Raw genomic sequence first — 23,811 nt, 5'->3', positions numbered from 1 at the left:
GGTACCGAGGAAGTCTTAATGGACCTCAGTGGGATTCCCCCAAAGTTCCGTAAACTTTGTGAACTCCCCAATGTATCGCCAGACAACCTGCTAATAAAGAAAAGCTAAACTTATTAGAAGTCACCGCAGTTAGGGACAGCACCACCTTAGCAAGCAAGATCTTAGCAATGATTCAAGAGAGAAGTCAGAAGTGGGATATTTATGATATTGGGGTCTTGGCACAAGTGGCTTAATGTAAGTGTTTTGGGTCAGGGGAATAATTAAAATTGTAAAAAGTCTGTGACATATTACTTCCAGACTGGCAGACATAACCAAGTGAAGATCTTGAAATACATCTTGAGCAGTTGTCTCACACATTTTTTGCATGTGTTTTCTGAAGCAAGCAGTGATATTATTTATTAGTTATAGTTTTATCTTTTCTGAGCAAAAATTTCCCAGGAACAAACAACTACATCATGTTGACAATATATAGACTCAATTCTTAGTCTTAATAGTTCGGTTTGATGCAGGTGGATATAGTTCTCATCCCAAAATACTGAAAAGAGTTGAAAAACTATTTAAAAAAAAAATTATTTCCACAAGGTATAAATGTAATAAATGATCTGAAAAAAATAGCAATATATTATTTACTATTATAATTTTTGATCATGAGAAACATGTATAATTAATTTATTAGTTAATGGTATATTTGGAAAAATATAATAATATTTTACAATTCATACTCTTTTTCTCCCCCTCTCCTAAGTCCTTGAGTAGAGACAGAGCAAGCTATATAACTGCTTGTCATAGCAAAAGTTAATGTGTAGTCAGAGTTTAAGATCAAACACTGAAAACTCTAACAATAACTATAAAAAATTCACCTTACTTCCTGGGACACTAGTTAATTTGGTTTGGGGTTGGGAGGTCAGCTATAGAAAACCACAAATGGTAATTCAAAAATATCACTTCTAAATTCTTACTAATTAAAAATTGATTCATTAGGCTGAGATAACAAACAATGAAGATATCCAGTGTTAGGCCTTTTTAAGGAAAACAACCTCTCTCTTAAATTGCTAAATACAAATCAGTACCAAATATGATAGAGCAGCTTTGCAGAATTTCAAAGCTTTGAAATTGGATATAACACTGAGCCAGAAATTCCATGTCCAGAAAATAATTAGACAATTGCAAAAAGGTATAAACATCAGCTTTTTGTTTGGTAATATCAGTACAACAGTGATAAATGGATATAGACCAAAGATCCATCAGTAGGAAGTTGAATAAACTATAGATCATGGATATAATGGCATGTGATAGACCCGTTAAACTGATGTTGTAAAACAATAATTTTGGTATGAATAGTTGCCATGTTATTATATAAGAATAAAAATTAGAATTATAATATAATCTTATTGTTATAAACATAATTTATGCATGTAATAAACACAAAGCCTCAAAGTTTAATCTCAAAATGATTAACAAGGGTCTACCATTGTTGGGGGCTATGATAGACTTTTCTTGTCTTCTTAATACGTGTTTATATTATCTAAATTGTTGAATAGATATGTGTTACTTTTATAATAAAAATACCAATTTTATGTTAAGAAAAAAAAACATTCACACACTTGGATTAACACATTTACTTTCAATATTTTACCAATTAGAAAAGCACCATTCCTGGTTTGTGATTAAAATGTTTTCTAGACTTGCTGTATCATGGGTGTGGTGTAGACTCTAAGTTATACAAGAGGGAAAAGTTCTGGAGATTGTTGCACAACAGTACACATGTAGTTAACAATACTGTACTGTACGTTTAAATTGCTAATAGGGTAAATTTTGTTTTATGCTCTTTATCCTTAAAAAATTCCCTAAGCCTGGTTGGCGTGGTTCAGTGGTTGAGCATCGATGTATGATTTAGGAGATTATGGTTGGATTCCCGGTCAGGGCTCGATCCCCAGTCGGGGGCGTGCAGGAGGCAGCCGATCAATGACTCTCTCATCGTTGATGTTTCTATCTCTCTCTCTCCTTCTACCTCCCTCTCTCTGAAATCAATAAAGATATATATTTTTAAAAATTCCCTAAAGTTCTGAAATGGTTACACTTGCCCCTATTGTTTTAACAGGAATGATATCTAACTGAAATGGGATTTAAGCAAAGGGGATTTTAATCCAGGAGAGTAGTTTGGGAAGAAGCTACTCTTCATATATTCAAGATATTCATACATGTGCGTGTGTGTGTGTAGTGGAAACAGAGAAAGTTATGTAACTCAAGAGACCTCTGTACTCTTAACTCAAATGAACAACCTTTTCTCTCAGTAGGCTAAATATTAATAGAAATCATAAGTATAATGAACCTCCAACCCAACCTTTAAATATTTGATTAATACTGCTCATTAACATCAAATGAATAACTTCATACATTAGATTTTATAATGTTAAACTAATTATACCTATCATTTCTTCATAAAGATTCATTCCCAAAAGTAATTTATACAGTTTCTTAAGGTTTGGTATTTCATATAGTTCATGAAATAGTATTTAATTTTTCATACTCAGCCTGCCTAGCAGTATAGCAATGTTTGGAATAAATTTTAACTCTCATGTAGGGTTTTGTTTTTTCCCCAGTAGTCTGATATCACCCTGGAAAAAGATAATAGGTCCACTGAAACTCATTTTTCACATTTTCACAAGAGAAATGTTATTTACTGTAATTGGTAATGAAATCCTACAAGGTACCTCTAGAGTCACATTAAACTGACAGACCTGCAGTAGCAGCAGTTTCATTATAATCATGTCTACACTTTGTCTAAGAGACGTCAATACTAAGGCATCTAGACACTCATCTGCTTTTACAACAGGTGTCTAAATATAAAAAATATTTTGGGGTGATTTTTAGCTAAATATATCACTAATTTCAAAAGTAAATTGTCTTTATTGATTATACAAACATGATGATTAAATTCTGCTAGTGAATAGACAATCATCTATTGATTACCATGGTGGAAAAGCAAATCTGCTTTAGAATGCATTGAACATATCGCTCAACTATTTCAGAAAAAATTGTATTTTATGAAATTCTATTAATTGTGTTTATGTTTTTCCTTATCTATTATTTAATTTTTATCACCTCTCTCCGAAGCTAAGACCTGACAACTGTGTATATTATGAATCCCAATTTTCCAGCCTTTATTAAACTGATTAGTTCAAGAGTTTCCTGATCTTTAACATGTGCAATGAACTGATTTCCATAAGTCAACTGATGACAATTTTTAAAAATTATATTAAATATAGTATCTGTATTTTTAGGATTAGATTTAAAAAAATATATCTTTATTGATTTCAGAGAGAGGAAAGGAGAGGAAGAGAGAGAGACAGAAACATCAATGATGAGGGAGTCATTGATCTGCTGCCTCCTGCATGTCACCTACTGGGGATCGAGCCCACAACCCTGGCATGTGCCCTGACCGGGAATCGAACCAAGATCTCCTGGATCCTAGGTCGGTGCTCAACCGCTGAGCCACGTCGGCTGCGCTAGGATTAGATTTTAATAACATACAGAATCTAAGTCTTAAAGTGCCTAATCTGAATTTGTCTATCACAAATACACCATTGCATGCGTCCCTATTTCTTAAAACATTTATTTTTTTCCTCTGTCTAGTAATGTATTATAGCCCTAACGACATTGAGGCTTTTTTTCTTATTAAATAATGCCATGGTGATTTTAAATAACAAGAACTGTCATTTCACATATCTAGAAGTAGTAGAGCTCAGTTTATTAAAACTAAAAAATATGTCTAAAACACTTTTAAGATACACAGATTCATTTTCCCAAATCCAATAGAAAGGCTTTTACTTTCTTCTTTAAGATTAGGAATTGAATAAGGATCATCTTTCTTACATAAAAAAAAAAAAAAAGAGAAAATTTTAATCTATTTTCAGTAAGAAGAAAAGGAAAGATTGCTCTTTGAAATTTAGGGAAATAAAGAGAAAATAAAAATAAGGCCTATTATTTTCTGCACCAATAACTAGACCATAAAGCAGCTATTAGTGTTCTTTCTCCCTACATCAGATGGTCTCTCTTCAGAAAATGTCACTCTAAACCCACTTATAGGGCCCGAGCTCGCTCTTCCTTGGTTTTGCTGGCAATAAATAACCCTACACAGCTACACCTGAAGAGTTGTTCTAGCTAGCAGCTCTCTCTTCTGCCAAAATTAAAAAGTTCAACTGTAGAGCCTACATGTTAACCCATATTTCTTTCACATTTCAGTATATGAAAAATTAACCAATAGAGAAAAAAATAAAGGAAATATATTCTGAATGGAATTATAGACCGAGGCCACATTTACTTCTATAATTAAAGCAATTATGCTTTAGTAACAAACAATATAATTTGAAACTTTATTACCAGAAATGATATATATAAAAAATATATAGAACACAAGCATAGGATGCCTTGGAAAGAGCGTGGCATCATAACCCCTGGAGAGAGTTAGATCAGAGTGTGAGTTCAGTCCTATAGGCTGAATGAGTTTAGATTAGTTGTTAAAACTCACAGAGGTTCAGCTTCTCCTTCTGTAAAAATGGGGAAATAGTTGCACAGGTTGCAGTAACATGTGGGATTACCACCACGAGGATTAAGTGAGGTAATATACGGAAGCCAGTCACAAAGCTGAGTGCGCGGTAAGGGATTAATATGCCATCATTTCATCTCTAGGGTGACAGGTGAAAATAAACTACATGTGAATCATATATGTAACGGACACAGTAGTTTAAAAAGTTTATGTGTGTGTGTGTTTATATATCTATCTATATAGATAGATAGATATAGATAGATAGATATATAAAAGCATTGAAAAGCAGCAAACTAGCAGGTTAACAGAACCCATTTTGTAAGGACATGAGCACCACTGTCCCTAAAGTTCTCAGTCATTAATTTTGCTTTGCTTCTGAATTTGTTTTGAAAAAATAGGCCAATTAAAGTGTTTTCTTAGATTTTGCTAATGGACACAGTCTGTGGACTGCAAAGTTTAATGAGGGTTAGATTCACAGCTGAAATTTTTCTTGGGACATGCATTTTCTGTTTTCTCTTTTGTGACAGGGATACCTAGCAGGAAAAGTTTATCTGAATTAGTAATTATGTCTATTCAGGCCATTGTTTTGGATTTATTTCTTGTAAGAGGATCACAAAGAGTTTATCATCATTAAATATCATAGGATTTCTCCTACAATACAAGCCAAGCTGGCCAAAGAGCTGTCATTTGCTGCCTTACATACCCTAGAGGGAGAAGAATTAGAAAAGAGAACTTAATCCATGTGATGTAAGAAGATTTGAACAAAACTGGTATGGGGATCAAACTAAAAATACATGAAATCAAGATGAGAAATAAAAGTAATTGGCATTTCTTTGTTTACTTTAAAGGTTAATGTTTGCATAATCTTATGTGTGTACATAAGTAAAAATTACCTTTGGTCATATGTTTTAGAATTATTTTAAATAATTCCATTTAAAGCCATTTGAATTACAAAGCTGATTATAATAATTTTAACATGGAACTATCTATCTGTAGAATGATGAATGTGGTATATCATCATTTTGATATCGTGATAACTTTGAGTCCCTATGTCAGGCACTATTTTCCCTTTCATGGAACCAATAATCAGAGTAACATTTTTTTTACTGAATTAAGTAGGAATTCCTCCATACTTCCTACCATTCATCCAGTATAGCTCTCTCCTTTCCACAAAATACCAGACCAGGCTTCCTAAAGACTTGCTACAATCAAGGTATATTCTTTTGACAATATACTTCCATTCTATAGACTGGTCTAATAGCTTATTAAAAGAAAGAAGCAAGGTTATTTATTCTGAATTTTTTCATTGTCAACAGTTGCATTTTGGTTTTTAGTGGTAATTACTGCTTTCTAAATCATTTTCCAAAATAATGATGTTGTTGCTGATATATTAGTTATAATAGCAACAATTTTAATGTAACAAATACCCACAATATACCCTCCACTGTTTTTAAACTTCTCAACATCATTCTAAGGAAGAGGTAATCATTTCTGTGTGTTTTTGTTTTTGTATAATATTAAAATTCAAAGAGTTTAACTTCTTTAAGAACTTATAGTCAGACATGATCTGGTCCAAGATTTACATGCAGTTTTGTCTGGGCCTATAATCCATATTTCTGCACCAAACTACATAAACTTTTAATGCACTGACATCAAACACATCAGCTTACTTTATTTGTACTATTATTATTTTTTAGCTTATCTTCTTGAAAAAAATAGAAGGAAAATAGAAGAAAAACTTGGGTTATGCTTTTAAAATATTAAAAAATTATAAATGGATTTTTTTCTCTATCTCTATAGAAGATCATCTCATAAAGAAAAATAACTTAAATTAGAACAAAAGTAGTACTGAGGAAGAACAAACAATCTTTTGATTATAACAGTGAGAACAGGCTACCAAGAATTGTTCTGAATTATTTGTCTTTGGCCGCCAGTTACATAGGACAGAAGGCCATCTAGAAAGTTTGGGCATTAATTTGTATTGCATTAGAGCTGAAACATATAATTACATGAATTGCTTCTGGTAATATGGTTCCATGCCAGTGCTATCCATCTCTTCCATGTCTAAATTACTTTTTCAAGAGAAGTAAGACAGCCCAAAATTGTCTTAGTAAGTCATCTAAATGGCCAAGCATATGAAAAATGTTTTGGTTAAAATATTAAATAAAGTTATGGAGATTTTCATTATAGCATTTGATATGTAAGATCTTAGCTTTCTCTCCAGATTAAAAATTGGTTAGAAATAATGTCTGTACACAATCCGTGCATTATAATAAAAACTTATTTGTCAACGATATTTACTTTACCAAAATTTTTTTGATATTTTAAGGTTAATGCCATGTTAAGGGAAAATATATTTGTTTTCATAATAATTGTTCCATGTTTTTAGTTCTATCTAAGATCCACAAATCCTTGGACATCTATAAGGAAAATAGTAATTAGCGATATTACGAAAAACACTCTTACTGCAGTACTGCAATATCTAAGGCTTGCCTTTGCCATTTAATTGATTCATTCTATGCGTAGGAGCTGTTACCTGTCTCTATTTTGCTATTATTGCATGTAGTTTTTCTATAGATACGGTTTATATTGTTATTCAAGTCTTCTATACCCTTGTTGATTTTCTTCCCAGTTGTCTTTTCAATATTGAAAACATGGTATTGACATTTTATTTTATTATTTTTGTGTGTGTGAACACTTTATTTTTTTTTAAATTTATCTTTATTGTTGAAAGTATTACCAATGTTCCCTTTTTCCCCCCATTGATCCCCTCTACCCTGTACCCCTCCCCCCATGCCTTCGCCCCACTGTCGTCTGTGTCCATGGGTTATGCATATATGCATATGCATATTATGTTAATCTATCCCCCTCTCCCCACCTTCCCTCTAAGATTTGTCAGTCTGTTTCATGCTTCTACTGTATGTCTCTGGATCTATCTTGTTCATCAGTTTATTTTGTTCATTAGATTCCACATATGGTATTGACATTTTAAATTATTAATATTGAAAGATTTATTTTTTCCCTTCAGTTTTGTCAGTTTTTGCATTATGTATTTTTATGTTCTGTTGTTAAGTGTATGTATTTTACAGTTGCTATATTTTCCTAAAGGATTTATCCTTTCATCATTATAAAATGGTGTTCCTACTTCATGGATAAGGAAGACTCAGGGAGGCTAAGTAATTTGCCAAGGCTGAAATCTGATTCAGGTGTTTAGGCTACAAAACCCATTGTCTTTTCACTTCTCCATTGTCTTCCAGAAGGAATTCTACATTCATTTTTTTACACTTCCTATGCAAACTGTTAATTGTATATACCAAATTCAATGGCCATAAATCAATCTATGTCAGATTTGACTTTTAGAGTTACTGATGTATTTATACCTTTATTTTCTAAAGACTTAGGGGTATAATAAAATATTATCTGCTCTAGAAATAATACATTGCATTACAACATTAAATTTTATTCATATGTAACCTGCTTTATTTCAGTCTATTTCACTTAAAAAGGGACAGTTTCAACAAATTATAAATATCAAAAGGAATCTGGATTTACAGATGAGAAATAAGACATGAAATAAGTTGATAAAGGGTGAGACAAAGAAGGAGAGACAATTTTATTTGGAATAAATTAATTTTTTTGTTTTTTTGTTTGTTGTTAAAGAAGTTTTATTAGTATTTTTAAAAAATATGTTTTTATTAATTTTAGAGAGAGAGGAAGGGAGACAGAAACATCAATGATGAGAGTCATTGATCAGCTGCCTCCTGCTCACCCCCTACTGGAGATCGAGCCTGAAATCCAGGCATGTGCCCTGACTGGGAATCAAATCAGTGACCTCTTGGTTCATGGGTCAATGCTCAGCCACTGAGCACACTGGCCTGGCTGGAATAAATTAATTTTTTAATCCTCCTTTAGAATAATACGATAGAGACTTATTTTTTAATAGTTGATTGATTTTTCACATCAATCTCTACTATAACAAAAGACCTCTGGTGTGATTAAAGAGCATGATTATTTCTATATTTATCTGTGTTCTTTCCCCCTTAAAATTCAAGAGACTTGCTACCCATTTTACGGGTGCATTTAAAAACTGCTTCAGTTAGTACTTCACCTCATTGGATTGCTTGGGGATGATTAATTAAAATGTCTGTGATATGGGCTCTATAGCTGGTAATGGCCACATAATAGTTACTGGAGCAGTTCCATCATAGGTAATCCAGTTGAAGTCATTTCTGTAGACAAGTGTCTTGCTCACATGTATGGAACTCTCAGGACCACTTGGGCAGCTTTTCTATAATTTACTTTTATGGTTTTCAGTTTCAGTTGGATTTTATCAGCTTAATGGCTTGGGAAATGATTATGGGTAAAAATAATTCAGAAATGACCTTTCAGAATTTAGCTGCTTTTTGACTGGGTTAGCTAGAAATGCCTCTAATTGAATTTGTCAGAAACAAAAATATGTGTTCTAACAGCTCCTGACTTACAGATTATAATTATTGTTATGTTAGATAAATATTTAACTAGTCAACAAAGCCATGGCAATAGGACAAAGTCATGCACCGTAACACAAAATCAAAGTGTCTATGTAAAAATATCTCATATTCAAATTAATCGTGCTTCTTTGTGAAAGAAAACCTTTGGGGACTGCTAAAAATGAAACTGCAGTCAATTGACAACTGAGCTCTGAGGTTTCATAAGACACAAGAGAAATATAAAGGAAATTCGATTTTTTATAAAGAAAATAAAGAAGTAAAGTAAATCCTAGCCACAACCCTAAAATAAGGATCACTGTACAATTTCTGTACATTATAATGCCAGGTACTTTACATATATTATGTCTTTTAATACTCACAAAATTCTATGGGGTATGTAATTCTATTAGTTCATTTTCTAGATGAGAAACTGAGACAAAGTTAGGAGAGGTTATTGCTCAAGTTCACACTGACAATAATAAGTTGAGGAAAGTTTTGTTTGTGTGTGTGTTTGCCTCAAGTATTTGATTCTGGAGCCAAATATCTTAATTAAACATCATGCTAGAATAATGACATATACTCAATAATTGTAAGCTTTTGGCTCTCTTCTCTTTTCTACCAATATTTAGTGATAAAGGTTTTCAGAAGAGAGAACTTCCTGGAAGAAAAAGGAAGGTTCCGCAGCAGTGCTAAAAAGCTTGATCTCCGGGCAGATATGATTCGACTAGGCAGGTGAAGAAACGGACATTATAGATAAGAAAGTATATGGTGATAGAAGATTTTGAGGAAGGACTCATCTTATCATGCTTATAAGAGATAGAGGAGACTGAAATTAGGAAAGTTTGAAGTGAAATGTAAGAGATAAAACTGGAGAGGTAGGCAAGCCCAGTGGACAAATATCTTGAAAAGCTTTGACTTGGGAAAAGATAGATCTCTGGGACCAGAGTGGCATGAAGTTAGTAAAAATTAGTGGAAGGCATTTAACTCAGATTTCAGTAAAGTTATTTAACCTTTTTAAAATTTAAATTGTTCTCAACTGAAAAATGGTGAAAATAGTATGTATCTCAAAGGATTATTATAGGCATTAAATTGTGGATGAAAAATGGAGTTCTATGGAAGGTAACCTCTCAGGGTGATCTGATCAGAAATTCCTAACTGGGCAGGTCATGGTGGGTAGTCAGGCCCAGGGATATAACATTTTAGTAAAGGGTTTATTTCTGCTTTGAAAAAACCCTGCCCATTTTGTGCGTGTGTGTGTGTGTGTGTGTGTGTGTGTGTATGCGTGTGCACATCTAGGTTAAGGCGCCTTTGAAATAAGCCATAACCACCCTCAAGAAAGCACATAATCTTGTTACCTATCCTGTAATCCAATTCCCACCTTGCTCTCTTCCACCTCCATGGAACCTTCCTTACATTCCCTCCCTAATTTCAAATGCGCAAAAGCAGCTGCAAACCTGTTATTCTCCTGAGCATGTGCGATCCTGCTCCCTGGCATATGCCATCAGTTTGGCTCCAATGAACTCCTGTAAAAACTCCCTACAGGTTTAGATGTTTCTTACATTAACCAAATAAAAGAATATGTAAAAGTACAGTACGCTGTCTGAAGCACTAAGTGGTTTATACGTTATATGAGGCATCTGCTAAAATTATTATTTTTGTAGTAGGAGGAAGAGGAGACAGAAAGGGGAGGAAGAGTGGGTGGAGGAAGGGCAGGAGGGCACCGCTAAGGCCAGCAGCAGCTGCCTGACCGAAAAGAGTTTGCCCTGCCTGGGTGACTCAGTTGGTGGGGTCACCCTCCTGTACACCAAATGGTTGCGGGTTTGATTCACAATCAGGGCACATCCCTAGGTTGCAGGTTAGATCCCTGGTAGGAGCGCATACTGGAAGAAACTGGCCCATGTTTCTCTCTCTCCCTCCCTCCTGCCCCCCCTCCCTTCCTCTCTCTCCAAAATCAATAAACATATCCTGGAGTGAGGATTTAAAAATAGTGAGAGAGAGAGCCCAGCCAGCATGGCTCAGCGGTTGAGCATCAACCTAGGATCCAGGCGACTGGGGTTCGATTCCCGGTCAGGGCACATGCCTGGGTTGCGGGTTCGATCCCCAGTTGGGGGCGTGCAGGAGGCAGCTGATCAGTGACCCTCTCTCATCATTGATGTTTCTCTCTCTCTCCCTTCCTCTTTGAAATCAATAAAGATATATTTTTTAAAAATTTACAAAGAGAGAGAGAGAGAATTTGCACCGTCCTAACAGTCCTCCCTTCTTCCTAACCCCAGGCAGCCACTGATCTTTTCATCGTCTCCATAGTTTTGCCTTTTCTGGAAAGCCATATAGTTGGAACCATACTGTATACAGCCTTTCAGGTTGGCTTCTTTTACTTAGTAAGGTGAAATTAAGTTTATTCCATACCTTTTTGTGGCTTAATAGATTGTGTGTGTGTGTGTGTGTGTGTGTGTGTGTGTGTGTACTAAAAATATTCTATTGTCTTAATATACCATAGTTTATTTATCCATTCTCCGCTGAGGGACATCTAGGTGCTTCCAAGTTTTGGTAATTATAAAGAAGGCTGCTATAAACATCCACATTCAAGTTCTTGTGTAGATATGTCTTTAGCTTAAGTCTTCAACTCCTCTGGCCAAATACCAAGGAGCATGACTGCTGGATTGTATAAGAGTATGATTACTTCTGTAAGAAAATGCCAAGCTGTCTTGCAAAATTGCTTGTGTAATTTTTCATTCTCACCAGCAATGAATGAGAGTTTCTGTAGCTCATGTGACTAAAACATCAGATAAAGTATTTATATTTCTAAGTTTTTGAAGATGTTTATTATTAAAAATAGCACTAGTCTGAGATGTAACTGTTTTAAGAATTGTATTTCCAATATACACATGGTTAATATGCAAAGCACTTTAGGGGCATTTTTATTTTTATAAATTTTTTATTGAATCTATTGGGGTGACACTGGTCAATAAAACCATACAGGTTTCGGGTGTTCAAGTCTATAACACATCATCTGCACACTGCATCATGCACTCACCACCCAAAGTCAAGTCTCTCAGGGCCACCATTTACCCCCCTTTGCCCTCTTCTGCTTCTTCCCACCCTCCTTTACCTCTGGCAATCACCACACTGGGGCATTATTTTTACAAAAATATTTGGTTTCATATAAATTTTTGAGGTATCGAGTAAGTTCCCTAAAGGAAATACTATTTGAAATCATTTAGACTGTGAGGCTAGTTTTATTCCAAACCACAGATATCTCTCAATATGCTTCCTAAGGGGTAGATTTAAATGAGAAACTAAAAATTTGAAAGTGTCCAATTTCTGATAGGTCCTGTTTTGCTATTTCTAACCAGTAGAATGGGAAAAAACAATAGTACCTTCTTAGTATCACTATGAGTTAACGGATATAAAGACTCATACACATGAAGGGTTTTTAATAATGCTCGACACAATCATTTTAATGTTTTTCTATTGAGTTCAGCTTCAGATGTTGAATATAAAGACTGAGGTTATCATCATCTTAATTTTGTGATTCAAAGAAGTTAAAGATTTATTGATAAGATGAAATACTTCCTACTCTGAAGGAGGACACATTTTATAATTAAATATTTTTTAAATGCTCCTAGTTTACGTGGGCTTTCTTCTTTTTCTGATAAAAATGAAACAATGATTTTGTCCCAATCTCTCTAGTTTAGAAATATATCTGTTTTATTTTCACATTTATAATACCACAATAATATTCTGAGAAATAGATGTGAATTCCTAAATATCAATATAACTGCAGAAGCCTATGATTTTTGTCTTCCCTACCCACTTAGGGACCACTTACTTTACCTGAAAACTTAATCATCCTTTCTGTCACAAGTATTATCCCCTCTGTGAAGTCTTTCTAGACTTATATACACCAATAAGGTTCTTATAAACTGTGTAAATCACAGCAATTTGCTTATGCCTCTTGTATCAAACATTGCTGGTTGCTCACCTAACAGCCACTGGCCTTCGCCATAGGCACAGGTCTTCTGATAGATCCATCTCACCTATAATGTGAAAATGTGAGGTACTTTTCCGTGCAGTGCTGCTTCCCAAATGTGGTCGGTGGCACTTGACAGAGTCCACAGTGAGGTTGCCTAAAGAAGGTGTCAGGCATTAGAAAATCAGACATGCACAGCTAAGTCAACTTATGTCCTTGAAGGAATGAACTTGAGAATGAAAGTCCATGGACTCAAGAAGGCAGAGCTACAAGGAGGAACTTTCCTGACTCTTCCATGATGTGTGTCACAGAACAAACCCAGAAATGTGTGCGCCCTGACTTGCTGCTACGTGTGATGATAAACCCCTATTGTTTAAGGCATTTGGGTCTCACATCTCTTAGTTGGTTCTGATATGCTATTCCCATGTACAGCATTCTACTTTATTGGTATGTGTAGCGGACAATGAATAAATGTTTGCTGAATGGAAGTTATGGAGGATTATTTTTCCTTTTCTGTCTGGATGCTGCCTGACAAGAATATTGCTACCTAGTTCCGGAAATAACTGCAAGGAAGTAAGCCACAGGCACTTATTTGTATTGCACACGTTAAAACCACTTGGCATAAGTTTTATATACTGGGTATTTCATTTTAAACTATAGGTAAAATCATTAAACTAATCTATTGCAGTTTATGTGGACTGCACAGCAATTAAGTTTTATATTGACTAAGCTTTATTTTAGCCACTAGAATGAATAAAATAAACTAGAGCCAAATACCAAATTCCTATTTTAGAAGTGATTTCTTCCATTAATTGTTTTCCTGTTCTCAATAATTCACTATTATAGAATAGAAAGCTCATTGAATTATATGGTTATAATTAGGTTGTTCCTTTAACATGTTTTATGTCTCAGTATTTTTATACTTCCCCTCCCCCAAATCTGATACTGGCTTTATATAAAGCTGTCCTTGGATGGAATAGTGTTTTGTCTCAGAAAATAATATTATGCTAGAAGAATACACTTTGTCTAAAATTTAAAAGTTAAAATAAAGTGAAAATAATATTTAGCCTATTTATTTATACAGGAAATACCTACATTAAAGCTTATGACATTACTGTAAAAGATACCTTAATTATATTTTTGTAAATCACTAAAATATATATAAATGCATTACTGTTATAATCCAAGTAAGGCTAATTATTTTAAATTTATAGCAAGCAATATATACAATTCTAAAATTTTCTTCAGAGATCAGAAACCACAATGGTTCAAAAGTTCTCCATTCAATTTTTTATATTTCATCACAGAAGTCAATACTCTATACACTGATCCCCTAAAAAAGAGGATTGTCAGACATTTCATCTCTTGTTTCCATACAGAAGAAAAGCCATACTTCAGCTATGCCTCAATCTTCCTACAAACTTGTCTAGTAGAGGAGACTTCAGGGCTTTCCCTGAGAATCAAGCCTGGGCCCCTCCAGCCCTGTCATAGGTGCATGTGCCTGTGGAATGGGGGTTATACGTTTAAAAACCAAGACTCTTGTTTGTTCTCAGGGAAACAAAATCAAATCAGCACATCATTTACCATGCAGTTGAAGAAAGAAAAACCCTGTCTCTTTTCTCTAAATAAATCTAACTCTATGTTTTCACCTTTAAATATTTCACAAACTTTCATCTCCACTGCTATTCTTTCTTGCAGACTGTTCAAGTGATCCCTCAGGTATTTTATCGTCAGGCCTCAAACTGAACACATTTTTTTTTTTTTTCCTGATAAACTATGAGAGTTGCTACAGAATTATCCAAAAACTATATTCTTATTCTTATTATTTAAATCCTAAGATTGCGTTACTAGCCTCTCCCACGCTATCACTATACTTTGCATTGAAAGTTAGGTCCTGAGTAAAAATGCTGTAGATGCACTTAATTGCTAAAAAAGGGGGTAGGAGGGTTAGTAATGCCTGTGCTCACTCCTCAGCAAAATACTGCTTTAATGTTTTCTGCTACAAAGTAATATTGCAAAATAATGGTCAGGAATTGTTTCAAATATACATTTTTCATAATGAGAGCTTTAATTTGTATGCTCTAATTATTTTAGTTTTAACTAAAAAGAATATAATTTATTTTGGGCCATGTATGTATACTTCCTTTACTTTTATATTGATAATTCAATGTCTGCTTGATCATTTTAAATTAATTTTCAAATGTTTTATAAAATTAACATTTGCATTTTCACTGTCACGAGATATAATTGATGGAAGATATTTTAGTAATATGTAATTAAATTGTGATAAGCATCTGTCATCATTGCTTGAAGTATTAACATTTATATTTAATTAATGCCTTTAACATTTATTCCAGAGTAAGGTTACATAAGATTTTATTAATAGATGTTTGTATATTCTGTTTCCAAACCTAGAAGGGAGTTCTCCCCCCAAAATTTTATTTGTTGTTTTGTTATGTATTATTGTTCCAGGTGACTGCCCGGTGCTCCGAGAAAAATAACGTCCCTTAGAATATAAACCTTTTATGACTACAAACCCGTAACACTTTTATAGTAATTGCATAATTAACTCTCATAATGTAATACTTTAAAGAAATGATAAAATGTTATATTATATTCAGCACATCAGTCAGATGTCCCAATTCACTAGTTCTAAATGTTTCATTTCTGATCCGCTCACAGGTTTCCACTTTTCTCCAATTCCTTATAGAAATTTTATAATTATTAAGCAATTTCACCTGACAATGATAAGTATGAAAATATGTATATCTGAACATAACCATAATCTAAACTATTTGACAGCCAGATTTAAACTGGCTTACTAGATTTTCTCAAGGCTCAATATTGATCATGAGAGAATTTATATTTCTCTCAGACTTTCTTTGTGTGTGTAAGAGAAAATTGGAATGGATGTTTGGCTGAGCACATCCAAGTAAATGCAAAATTTAGATAAATTTTAGGCAACTTACAATTTAAGTATCTTTTAAATCCCTCACTCACATTGAGAAAATAAGAAATTGTGTAATATATGAAGAAGATTTCCTTGGAGAGAGCTGTTCGATGAGCTTCCCACACTAACTTTTTTTCTGGTAAAACCTACTAATCCCAAGTCAAAAGAGTAACTCTAAAGAAACAATTTAGCGCTTAAAATACCTGTGTTACAGTTTGGGGGACAATTCAACTTCCCCACTTGAGAAATATAAAGGGTGAGATAAAGATCGTAACAGAAGGGAGACCAGAGAGCCTGAATAGATGACGAGAGGTAATGAGAAAAAAGCCCAGCTTCTGAGACCTAGAGGCCAGGCCAGGACTGTGTAACTAAGAGCTGTGCGGAGCCCCCGCCTCTTCTCTCACACGCCCCAAAGCTCAGCATCTGAGCTGCCTGGCGAGCGGGAGGAGGGGGCTCGGGGAACAGAGAGGCCAGAAGCTGATTGCTCCCTGCTCCCTGAACCACTGGCCTGCAAATGGCCCAGACGGCAGGGGGAGGCCTCATCTTGAACTCCTGGGGCTGGCCATGAACTCACTCTGTGTTTTAAGGTTCTGGAGGGGTTGCGGACCATCTACCATCACTGCTACCACAAAGTCAGGGAGCCCGCCTGAGTTTCTGAAGAGGCAGGGAAATATCTATTCTGACAGTGATTAAAATAAACAATAGTCATCAAAAATAAAGTTGCTTTTGTTTACTTTATCCCACCATCTGTGCTTCAACATCGGAACGGCATTGGCAAGAATGAGGCCGCCTTCCCCAGGGGGCACTGTTTTCTGGGCGCAGCAGCACTGTGAGGAAATGCAAACACGCTTCCGATATACTGCTTGCTAGATGTGATATCACCTGTCGTGGCTTTCACACAGCCACTGCGGTGGCGCTGCCTGGATTCCAGGCATATCGCACATTTACAAGAACTGTTTCCTCAGAAAAAGGAAGCTGTGGTCTCAGAAGCAAAGGAAGACACTGGTTTTGTGATGTAAAAATTTTATAAAGACATGAGAAGGTTATAAAATTGTAATACACCACAAAGCCTACCGTGCTTCTCAGGTGACAGAGAAATTGCTCCAGTCGATTTTAACATCCCATTAAGGCCAGCCAGCAAACCAGAGAATGTGTTGTCTGCAACAATGAAGCATTTCTCTGGAGATTCGGCCTTGGTAGAATAAATAAAAAGTGGCAATTCCTTCTATTAATTCAGTTCACTCTGGCCATTGATAGGAATATAGAGTCAGATTCCTGAAACTCTTACGCTGGGGGAAAAGTCTACAATAATTAAATAGACATTGGAACACAAAATGAATGATAAATTTTATGATATATTCTCAGGTCAATCAAAATATTTTATTCCATTAATAAAAAGGAAACACTAAGCAAATGGATGAAATCTTTCATTATGATGGTCAAAACAGTTGAGATAAAAGTATAAGCATTAAATTTGGGGGTAGAAAGAGATGGATGATATATGTCCTCCAGGTTGGCAGGACAACAATTGCCTAGTTCACAAATATAGCCCAGTAACACGAGGGGCTGTCCATAGGCATCTTCAAACAATATTTTTGGCTGTTCTAAGTTTGTGTACATGAGTATTAAAGCAAGGTTAGTACTCGGTCAAATGTATGTTAGATGTTCTATTAAATTTAAAAGAATTAGAAAAGAGTATATATGTTTGATCACTACATGTGGAAGCATTTTTATGTGAATATATGGTAATGATACAAGGGTTTTTTCCCCCCCTCACTGATGTTATCACATAATGAAAACTTTGGAGCATTAAACTCGCCAGGGTTATTGGGAAATGATACAATGGTTCTACAAATATACATGCATATATATTTATGTGTAAAAAATGCTAAATAAAATAAAGTTAAAGAGATTGGCGTTTACAGTAAAAATACAATGAACTAAATTATAAAATACTTTGGTATTTGTCCTCACTTGGGGATAAATTACCCTTTGCCCTTGTTTTAAACTACAATGAGCATTTTGTTTCTCTTAATGCATTTAGTTTCCACCGAAGCATTTCAAAATGGCATATATATATATATGTATATATATATATACACACACATATATATAAAATAGTATTTCTTATTTCCTGTAACATTTCCCATCTATCCAGAGGTGGCATTAACAAGACTTCATGAGTGATATAATAAGAGAGGTGAGAAGGTAAGAAAGGAATCTAACATATTTCCCAGATATCTTTTTGAGAAACTGGATAGATGGTACTTCTACTCACTGGGTTGGGAAAGACATAAGCAGGTTTGTGGGAAAACACTTTGAGTTCTAATTTAACACCTTGGAAGTTGAGAAATTAATGTGTTATCAAACAGATATGTTGATTTGGTTCTCAGGAATGAGACCCTAAAAGGACATATCAATTTGAATGTCATTAGATATAAATAATCTTTGAAGCTACAAGAGTAGATGAGCTGAACCATGAAAGCTATGGACTATAAAGAGACTCTTCTGTTTCTCCATAGAGGTTACGGGGCTAATATTAACTTTTGGGAGGGAGAGCTGGTAAAAAGGAAGACACAGGGCAAAAAAAAGTTAAATATTTTAATAGTTTGGTGATGGTTAAGAAAAGGAAGAGTGTTCCCTTGGTTAAAACTCATACAATTAAAGAAATTCCAGTTAGAAATTCCTGAAAATTTAAACAGTGGGTCCCTGTGTCTTGAACATGGCACATGGTTTATTCAGTGAAGAGACAAACCAAGCAACTTGTTATGTTAACATCCATATCTTCACCTTTGTTTTCTTTTTTCTTTTCTTTTTTTTAACTGAATTTATTGAGGTGACGTTGTTTCACAAAACCATACAGGTTTCAAGTGTACAACTCAATAAAACATCATCTGCACTCTGCATCGCGTGCCCATCGCCCCAAGCAAAGTCTCTTTTTGTCCCCACTTAGATTCTGAGGTTTGTGATCTCTCACCAGCAACTTTGAGTACAAAGCTGCTTAAATCTTCATCTGTGTTCAGAAAGATACCAAACTTTTTTTTTTTTCTCGGCTAAAGCAGACAACTCAGAAACATTTATGAAGTGGTTGGTTACACAAAACACAGAGAATGATATAGTCTATCCAAAATGAAACAGCAAAAGTGATTGCTCTGCTTGTATTTTCTTTCCCTCTATGGACAAATCCTAGGACTCAAGTACAGAGAGCTTAATGCAGATAAAAATGTGGTTTTTTGTTGTTGTTTTAAGACAAGCTAGATTTTGTATGCTATGACTTAGTGTGGCAGAAATTGATCCACACAATATCATTAAATTTAAATGAATTATCAGTTGGCTGGGCTATAGAGAAAGCCATAATAAATAAGAGGCATTAAGGATTCACTGAACTTGCCAGATAAGCATCACTTTATTCCACTTTTTTACAAAAAAACTGACAGACTTAACTAGCCTGGCAGAGTAAAGGAATGATGTAGATGCACTATACCCTTATTTCAGCCAGGTATTCGGCATGAGACTTTCAAAACTAAGAGATGGAGGACTGGTTCCAGGATAACAGAGCATTTAAATTGCTTCCTAACTGGTTTAGCAGTGAGTACTAGGTTCTTGAATTAGAAAAGGCCTCAAATAAGTGGAACCAGCAATTGCAAAGGCTTTTATATTAAAGATTTAATAAAGGGGGGCTTGTCTGGAAAGTCCTGAATTTGATATTTAACATCTCACCACCTCCTTGTCTGGCTTCAGATTTGAGCTAAGACTTTAAAATGTGAGGTCCTATTGTAAGGCTTAGGGGTGGGAAACTCTTGTTTATACTCAACAGTCAAAGGAAGTTATCTCATACATTGAAAAAAATAACTCTTATAGGATTATTGGTTCACACAAGCAGAAGCAAATTTAGGTGTAAATAATTTTTACTATAACCATTCAATCTTCCTCTGTTCTCCTTATAGTATCACATCTGGTGGCCCACCACTGAGGACCCTACTGAGAAAAAAGCTGGCCAGCGTATGTATCACTAAGGAATTCTATTGTACGGTGACCATAAATGGCGTGAATCTGCTTTGCCAAGATATCAACTTGGCAAGATATCTTTGGAGGTATTCCATTGACACAGGGTGTCACTTCTAAAAATTTGGCTCCTTGGTTCTCTACAACAATTCTTCAGCATTATTTTACTCCTGATGCTTTCCAGAGGGGCAATACTCAGTTAAGATCACAGGTGCCACTGTAAGTCACCTTAAACTCTTGACCCAACCAATCCCTTTCACATCAACCATATGCACACACATTTGTGTATATAAATGTATAAGCACACTTGCTGACTTGCACATGTAGTAAGTATATCTATTCAATCTAATAATTAAAATAAGTTTTCTTAAGTCTTTGAGTGTCCATTACATCTCCTGAGAGTTAATAGATATAGGAGAAAGCAGAGGATTTCTAAAACTGTGGTTCTCAAAGTTCCACTATAACTTTTATACATATATATTGTTTTTGTATCTTCTAAAATTTCTATTGTCTACGTTTTACAGTTTACTATTGTTTTTTGATTTAGCTATAAAGATAGTAGTAAGTTCATTTAGTTTATAAATAATGTACATATATTTGAGCACATATTAAATTTTTAAAGATTTTTTTAAAAATTGATTTTTAGAGAGAGAGGAAGGGAGAGGGAGAGAGAGAGAGAAACACCAATGTGAGAGGGAAACATCGATCAGCTGCGTCCTGTACAAGCTCACACCCTAACCAACTGACCCACACCAGCCAGGGCTGAAAGCATATTAATTTTTTAAATGATGGAATATTTCATCAAAAACATGCAGAGATCATAGCACTAAAGCACGTGAGGGTGTGAGAAGTGCCTCAAAAACTATAGTTTAGGGAAGTTCAGATTAACTAATGGTGAATGTGTTTAATGAATGAGTAATGGAGTATATGTGTGTGTGTGAGAGAGAGATTGACTGAGGGGAGGATTGTTCATAAACACAATACCAGGATACACTAATGCTATTTACAGGTAACAGATAAAAAACTAAGCTGAAGCAAAAAAGCACGCATTTGAATTAATACCATAAAAATACATAAGAATTAACTTTAAAATTGAATTTCAATATACAAAATAAGAAGTATGTATTACCAGAACTAATAGCATTTATTAGCTTTTATTTGATTGAAGCTTCAGACACCTTCATGGATGCTCATTCAACTATTGTTTATGGGCCATGGTATCAATGAATACAATATTTAAAAAATTACCTATAAGCAATACCACCACAATCTTAGATTTTTAAGAAAAATACTAGTTTTCATTCTCTACATAATTTTAATTTTATGTTCGCCACATAATTTTAACTTTAAATATGTAGATTTTAATTGCACTCTTATTAGTATTTAAAAACAAGAACAAAATCCTAAAGGTATAAATTTGTTTGAAAAAAAAGTCACTTTCTAATTAGCAAACCAAGATGTTGATATGCCTTTAATCCTGCTTATTCCATATTACAATCAGGTCATAGATTTTATTGAACTGAACTTCAGAAAGAGGAATTAGAATGAGTGACACTCACCAATGTGTAGCCTTTCCCACAAGATGGTTGATGACTGGAGGTTGAAAAGTATCAAACTCCTCAAGATTCCCCTGAAAGGAAAAAAATGGGAAACACATTTTGAATTCATGTTTTGCCAATTATGTGATGCCAAAAGTAAATCAACTGATGGGGTGAAGAAAGAGAGCACAACTGGTACTTTATAGATTAATGAAATTATCTCATTAAAGCTAAGAAATAATACCATCAAAAGGATTCCTGATGTAAAAATATCATAACCAATAATATTTAAACAATAAATACAATTCTTAACTTTTTAAAAATGTATTTTATTGTTGAAATTATTACAGATACACTGCATATTCTCCCTTTTACCCCTCTTCTCCTATCTCCCACCCCTCCCGGGTTCCTGCCCTTTCTATTGTCTGTCCCTGGGCTGTGCACATATGCTTCTAAGTTCTTCGGTCAATCTCTTCCCAGCCTCCTTCCCACCTTCCTCCTGAGATCTGTCAATCTGTTTCACGCTTCCATGTCTGTGGTCCTATCTTGTTTGTCAATTTATTTTGTTCCTTATAATTCTTAATTTTTGTCTCTGATATGAAAGTTCATGCTATGGGACAACAATGTGTCCACAAACCACATATGCACTTTCTTTTCTTAAATGATAATTTACTTTATTAAAGCATAATTTGTATTTTATGTATAAGATATTTAAATCTGTTTTTATTTTTCTGTGTTGCATAAAAAATGAACCACTCACATTTTTCATTGTGACATTACTTATCCTTCAGCTATGTTTTCTCATAGATTCAGGAAGCATTGCTGTTAAACTATGCTTACTCTTTACAGAGCCCATGTCCCACATCCAAGCAACTTCCAAATTAACGGTACAGTACTAAACATAAAATACCTGGGGTCACAACTACAATAAACAATGTACATCAAAACCTTTAATATATCAGGATAGAGAATATGCAAATCAATACCTGAACATTTACAAAATGAGCACAGCTCAAAGAAAAATCATATGTAATGAAATATTTAACTTAAAATCACACTTTTTAATGGCATAAAATTGAATGGTGACAAAGATCAGGTGGTCCTATCAACTGCTGGTCATTTGCTCCTGAGGTCCAAAGATAAATATGCAAAATTCCTGCCATTTACTGACCACAAGGAGTAAGCATTTATGATTCATCATGATTCCCCACATGTGGTCCAAATGCCCCCATCCACAAACACCCAAGCTTTTATGTTTCCCTCTTCCTAGAACATTCCCATGAAACCTATTAGACATTATTCATTCTTTCTAAACCAGACTCTAAACACACCTCATCTATGAAGTCATAATTTCTTATGAATTTTTATTGCATGCATAGGCTTGTTCTAATACAAATGCATACTCCATCATATTTTTATTATTACTAAAGTATAGTTGACATACAATATTATATTAGTGTCAGGTGAACAACATACTGATTCAACATCTATATACCTTATGATGTGATTACCACAATGTCTAGTAACCTTAAAAAATTATATTATTGACTATATCCCCTATGCTGTACATTACATCCCTGTGACTATTTATTTTACAACTAGAAGTTTGTACCTCTCAATCCCCTTCACCTGTTTGGCCCTTCTCCCCACATCCCTCCTCTCTGGCAACCATCAGCTAGTCCTCTGTATCTATGAGTCTGTTTCTGTTTTGTTTTGTTGGTTCACTTGTTTGTTTCTTTAGATTCCATGTATAAGTGAAATCATACAGTATTTGTCTTTCTCTGTCTGACTTATTTCACTTGCATAATACCCTCTAGGGAAAGTTCTATTCTTTTTTATGGCTAAGTAATATTCCATTGTGTATGCCACATCTGCTTCATTCATTCCTCTCTTGATGAACACCCAGGTTCCTTCCATATCTTAGCTGTTATAAATAATGTTGCACTGACCATTGGAGGGGGGCATGTATAATTTCAAATTAGTGTTTTTGTTGTCTTCAGATAAATGCCCATAAGTGGAATTTCTGGGTCATATAATAGTTCTATTTTTCATATATAATTTAAATGTGTCCTATTTCCTCAACTGAATGTTTAGTTCATTGTAACAGCAATCAAGTTCTACAGTTAAGTGTATTTTTAGAGATTCTGAAACAAGTTAAATTTTGATAGCAGGGGAGATATTATATATATATATATATATAGTCAGCAGTAATCAAAATTGAATGAAAACATGATTTAATATGTAGATATAGATATAGGCTTTGATTACTTAGTTAATTGGAGAGTCCTGGTACTCCACACTATATCTGAAATGGTGAATGTCAAAATCTC

General features: G+C 34.5%; 1 long non-coding RNA gene across 1 annotated transcript in view; it reads right to left on the bottom strand.

The window, feature by feature from the left end:
• Positions 1-21,549, bottom strand: part of LOC107545512 (uncharacterized) — a 475,896-nt gene extending 454,347 nt beyond the window's left edge. The window contains exon 1 of the long non-coding RNA XR_001604041.2: positions 21,503-21,549. This is a non-coding gene — a long non-coding RNA (uncharacterized LOC107545512). The remainder of the gene's footprint in view (positions 1-21,502) is intronic.
• Between the last annotated feature and the right edge of the window lie 2,262 nt (positions 21,550-23,811).

The sequence above is a fragment of the Miniopterus natalensis genome, chromosome 12 (genome assembly GCF_054644295.1).
Source record: "Miniopterus natalensis isolate mMinNat1 chromosome 12, mMinNat1.hap1, whole genome shotgun sequence".
NCBI classification, from domain to species: domain Eukaryota; kingdom Metazoa; phylum Chordata; class Mammalia; order Chiroptera; family Miniopteridae; genus Miniopterus; species Miniopterus natalensis.
The sequence above is the reverse complement of the archived record's forward strand: the minus strand, read 5'-3'. Positions and strand labels throughout refer to the sequence as shown.